General features: G+C 40.9%; 1 protein-coding gene across 2 annotated transcripts in view; it reads right to left on the reverse strand.

Moving 5' to 3' along the window:
- ZNF516 (zinc finger protein 516) overlaps positions 1 to 6,000 on the reverse strand; it is a 101,429-nt gene that overhangs the window by 22,361 nt on the left and 73,068 nt on the right. The gene's annotated exons all lie outside the window — the stretch shown is intronic.

A 6,000-nucleotide genomic window follows, 5' to 3' on the forward strand; every position in this document is an offset into this window, starting at 1 on the left:
AGAACATGCACCAACAAAGTAACTGGGGAATTAAGTGGGGAAGGGTGTCAGGTCCAAACTCTGTCAGGCTGAAGTGCATGTTGTTAGGTACTGGGAGGCATGATGAAAAACCAGCATGATGTTTATGGTGAACTTTTTCTTTCCAACTACTTGCATACTATTTTTCCTTGATGACTGTTTGGCTTAGCTATCTAGGATACTGATGCTACAAGCCTTTCAAAGGCCGGCTGATTGCAAGAGCAGCTCTGTGTGCAAATTCCTCCATTCTCTCCTTGCATAATAATCTCTTTATCACCCTCAGCTTCACACAGGTGCTCCGCAAGTGTGACAAGCTCTGTGCTGAAACCAAATGCCGACTCTTTTCAAGTACCAGGTACTTGGGGATCTGCCTCCCAGGTCTCAGCCGTGACAGACTCAACAACGTATTTCATTTGAGGGTGAGGGAGAGAAAGCGCCCACAGCTGAGCACACAATAAAGTGAAAAGTGCGTGTGTGGGTAAAATGGCCGCTGTTGGCAGTGTGCCACAGGCACTACATCTTCAGTGTTTGCAGTGTCTCTCCCTACCTTGTCAGTACGACTTTTAATAAATCATTCTAAACCTGGTGCTTAGGATTTTTGGACAATGGCAGAGCTAGTGATGACATATCAATCCTTTCACCTCCGTGTTACACACACAGAGGTGAGCGAGGGTTAATCTCTGCCCAGCAGTAGAGAAAAGCCCAGTGAAATAATGTGCATTTACCTGCAGGCACCTTCTTTGCCCCGTGAGCAGCAAGTGCATCCCACCATCCCAGCTGGCGGAGGGGAGCTCCAGTTACAGCTAGGCAAAGCAAGGTGCTACAAAATCAAAGTGAATCATCCACTCTTACACAAAGCTTTCTGACTTCTACCCTCATGTCGCAAAACTTCAGACCTGCTTTTCTTCCTTTAGGAAACATAACAGCAAAGCACAGCGGCGGCCGCACAAAAAAGCGTCCATCAGTCCCCCTCACAGAGGGGGAACGCAACGACCCAGCCAGAGCGATAGCACTGCATCAGTTCAAAAAGTTTAGGTGCCTTCACAGTCATTTCACCTGCTGGATCTTGGAAGGTGATAAGGAAATACTAAAGACATATCAATAAACTATGGGTAAAATACAGAGAAAGATGTAAATAGATATACAGGACCCATACAAAAACACTTGCAGAGACTGTTTGCCAAAATTAAAACTGTACAATTGGGCATTGCCTTAAATGTTGCTAATATATATATAATATAGTTAAAGAAAATTATGGGATATAAAACCCCTGGAATGTTCTGCAAAATTAGGAAGTGATTAGGCCACATGATATCAATTTGCCTCTAACACAGCTATGTCGTAATTCCAGATTTAATAGCAATACTGTATGAACTGGTCCAAAACCTGAGCCTAATACTTCCAGTACACTCCGTAGCTGCTAGGCATTTCTTTGTGTGTGGCCCTGCTTGTTAACTTTGGTGCAGGTAAAAGGAGGAAAAACAAAGGGCATAAGATCATTAACATAGCAGGATGCATAATTAAATTTGAGAGGGTTGAATTTTTTTTTTTTTTTAATTCAGGCACAGAAAGAGAAGTCCACTTGGTTTTGATGCAGGAAAAATACTTCCAGAGTGGATGGAAAATTATGAGTCAGGTTTTTTTTGTTTTTTTTTAAGCAAGTGGCAGCCTGCCTGTACAGCCACTCCAAACACAGAACCAAACAGTTGTAAATCTTCTTGGAGATTTTCTCTTTTGTACCAACAGTCAGACACACCACAATGTCTGCTCCAGAGCGTCTTCTTGATCACCACCTGTTCCTCTTCCTTAAAATGTATTAAGGGAAAAGGCCTTCTAGGCCAGGACTGTGGACTGGCAACTACAACATATAGCTTAACATTCCTCATTCAGCATTTCATTTCTCCTACCATTTGTTAAGTGTGGATAGCATATGGCAATACATCTTAAAGCCCTTTATTAGACTTGCTCACAGACAAAAACACAGGGTACAGCTGTGCTGCAGGCTAGCGCTCTGCAAAGATACCTAAGCTATAGCCAGTGAGTCCAATGTGGTAACAGAGGTAGCACAGCTACGGAAATAAAGAGCAAGCTCTGCATGAGCTGGTTTATCTTGTTTCTTCTACTGAGGGCCATGCTACCCTGGCTGGCACTTAAGTTCACCCACCTAACGGTGGCCAAGGATCTCTACTCTGAGTGTCAGTTATCTCAAAATACAGTAGTACATCACCAAAAGGTTTTAACTTAGATTATAATTTTAAAAGTATTTATAATATTTCAGTAGAAAAACTGTTTCCTTATGCTAATCATTTTGTCAGGGTTTCAGAAGAAAGAGATCTTTGGAAAGAGAACGAAAAAATAGGGCTGGAATAGGAAAAGAAGTCAGATCAGATCTAAGATGTACCCTGGACAGACTTAACTATCATAAAGTGAAACTTGATGCAGTAGGCGAGGGGTGAGATTGCTGGATCATAATTATAATTATCACTGTTACGACTGTTACGTGGGGTGTAAGCACATGACTGCTGAAGTCTAGAGCTCACGTGAAGAAGCTCTCTCAGACCCACGAGCTGTGAGCAGCCCTACCACAGGCGTCTGCGCCCACCGCAGAAGCCAGGCTTTCCAAGGCACGTGCCAGAAGCTCCAGCTGTGGTGGAAAGGACAGGATGGGACAGACGAGGCGCTGAGCCTAATTTTTCCAAGTGAGCCACAGAAAAGTTAGGAAACTCTGAGCTATTGGATGGATCAAAARTTGATTTTAATGGTTCTTTTTAGATGGACTGACGTGAAACAGTAAGGAAGCTAGTGCGATCAGAGAGGTTGGCTGCAGCCACAAGGTCAACCTCTGGCCACTCTGACGACACCACCAATTATGTGCTGACTGTGGTGCTGGCAAAAGCCTTCACAAGGAACTGGGTTCAAACCACCAAGCACATTGTACACGCGCCACAAAACCTGCAGCTTTGAACAGAGGAAGGGTCAACGTCCTATCTACCAGTCCCAGTTCCCCTCCATTTAGCCTCTTACATACCAACTATGGTTTGGTGTTTCTTCCAATTGACCTCCTATGACAGCAATATTCACAGGTTGGTTAATTGCTAGGTAAGTAGTATTTCCTTTTCTTTTCTTTCCAGTATCCTCCCTTGCTCTTTTGTTCAGGAACAGAAGAAATGATAACAATGACTGTGGGAGGCATTTCCAACCAAGTAAAAGGCTTTTCAGACCTGGCATGAAACAACTCTGTGACAGCCTTATGGAGACCACGGAGATCACTAAAGACATCAGTCATTTATTGGCAACTTCCATAATCCCCTTGAAGAGCTAATAGACAAAGAATCCTGCAACCTACCGCCACGAACAAGAAAGCAGAAAAGGGAGTTATTTGTGGATGAACTGTGCTTTTAAAGGAATTTGGAGTTTTAGTTTTTCTTTTCTTTTTCTTTTACACTGTCAGGTGAATTTAGAGCTTATGAGAACACCAAAGTTCTTGGCTTACTTAAATTCTTACTTTTAAATTCTTTATAATCTGGAAAATGAGTAACAAAAAGTTTTTTCAGATGCAACTTAAAAGACGTAAGAAATTCCAGAAACTATTCATCTCTGCTATGGTGGCTTCCCATTTTAAAGAAGAGGAACCCTTCATTTAGAGAAGGAAGTCAGATGAGAATCATCCCACGGTGCATAATGTAGGTCAGAAGACAAGTGGATGTCTCAAAAGATGTGTTGAAAGAAGAAGAACCAGCTGTAAATGTGTTTTATTGAATCTTTCAAATAATAGGATCATTGTTATGCTGGGGGGGGGGGAGGAATCAAATCCATTTGTAAAAAGGCAATAGCAACACATCATGTTTAAAATAAGCTTCATACACAACTAAATACTAATTCTATAGCTGTGAGTCATAATTATTTATATCGCACACACTTGTCTTTTTAACAGATAAAGAATTGTGTTAAAATTATAAAACATTAAATATTTAAATTACCTATTGCATACAGCACCTAGGAAACTTCCCAACTTTTTGAATTAGTATCAAGGCTTAAGCTGTAAATGCCGGGGAAGCAAAAGAAATGCTGAAAAACACTGCCACAGGCTGGCTTAATTTGGAATTTCTCTTTTTCAAGACGATAAAAAAAAAAAAACCTAGAAGGGCTGGAAAGTACTTTAGATGTTTTTCCTTTCTSCAGCCCTTGTTCTGTTACATATCTTAGAACACATCAGGAAAGGATGTCTAAGGGCAACTTTTACACTTGGTTTGATAGAAAGAGCTCCTGCATGTGTATCCGTGACAGACGTGCAAACACCACTTTGAATGAGAGGCCTAGCTAACTTCACTGTCATCTTTTGCCTCAATATTGAGAGCAAGCCTGCAGGCAGAAGCACAAAAAATCCCCTGCGCTTGCCACAGGCTTAACAATAGTAGATTTTAATATTTTGATGATCAGCTTTCTAAACAAGGTGTCCTTTAACAGAAAGATGCCTACCACTTCCATGCAAAACACCTTTTCAAGGCTGGGGGGAAGCGGAGAGATGAAGAAATGTCCCACTGAAAACCAGAGAAAAAAACCTGGAACGTTTCTTGGGTAAAGGCTGTGGCCTGATATATTTTTTGCCAAAGTGGGACCTCAAGGAGCAGTACCGACACCCTTAAGGAGGAGAGGGAGTTATTCCCGACTGCTCAGGTCTTACAGGGAACTGATTTTGGAAACTTAAGAACACCTTCTGCTTTCCCCGCAGCCCATGGCGTGACCAGTAACTCCAGCAGGGCCAAGTAATGTAATGGGGAAGGAAGAGGGGAACTGAGGTAACCAAGCCGCCTGTCAACCCCACAGCCCGAGGTGTGTAACAGCTGCAGAAGCTGCTGTTACACGCACAAAACTCAAAGGAAAAAAAAAAGCTTATCAAAAAAGAAGAAAGACCTCCTCCTCAGGTCACATACATCATTAACTTGCCATTTATCCATATCCTCCTGTTACAGAAGACACACACACACACCCTTCGCATTTGACTCCTCGGACTGCTTCCAGGCAACCAAAACAAAATTTGCCTCAAGAAGAATGGGCCTAAGAAAAGAATCTGGTTAATTCAGATTCTCAAATAGCAGAAAATAAAACAGAAAACCACACGTTTGCAAAGATTTCTCCAAAAAGAAAGACGTAAGCCAGCACACAGCTTTTCTCCCCTCCAACAACCATCAGACAAAGAAGTATTACCATAACTATCCCAGTAATGATATAGATAAGGCCAATGTCAGAAAGAATAAAGTGGTTTGAAAATTCCACTCACAGACAGAATTATTTTAAACATTGCATCAAACCTATTTAATAGTTTTTCTTCTTTAATCAAAAGAAAAAAATAGACTCCAAAGTGACTCAAAGCAATTATGAGAGAGATTATGCAGTTAATTAACAAGAGCTACCTATTTTTTTAAACTAAGTAATATATTTTAAAGCACTATAACACTAGTGTACTTAAGCTTGGAGCACTTTATTTACACAAAGCTAACATTTTAAGTTAAAATCTTATACTCTGAATTTGCCATCATTTGCAGCACGTTTTACATTTCCTGTCACATACGTAGCCCCTGTGTCCCAAATAGTGCAGTTACAGCAGATTTCAATAGCATACTGACTATAAGAAAAATCTAGTACTTTCATCGTCATTAAATAAAGTGTTACTTTTCCTGCATTCCAATATCAATCCCTTATATGTATACTTCTATAGCAAAAAAACAGACAGCTTTGCATTTCAAATTTGGCAAGTGCGGTGAAAGTTTAGTACTAGGTAAACTGGATGACTTGTGTTTCATAAATCCACCTTCCTCACAACTCTGCAAGTGTTTGCATAAAACTCCACATACTTCCCTTACAAGATAACTGCCTAACATGCACTTAACTATACTTCCTTTAACTTCTTGTCAACTTATCTCAGTTTTAAGGTCGAGCTAACTACTGCGCATCAAGATCTCTCCACGGGAAAAAAAAAAA

This window comes from Apteryx rowi, unplaced genomic scaffold (genome assembly GCF_003343035.1).
Source record: "Apteryx rowi isolate R43461 unplaced genomic scaffold, aptRow1 scaffold_213, whole genome shotgun sequence".
Classification (NCBI taxonomy): Eukaryota; Metazoa; Chordata; class Aves; order Apterygiformes; family Apterygidae; genus Apteryx; species Apteryx rowi.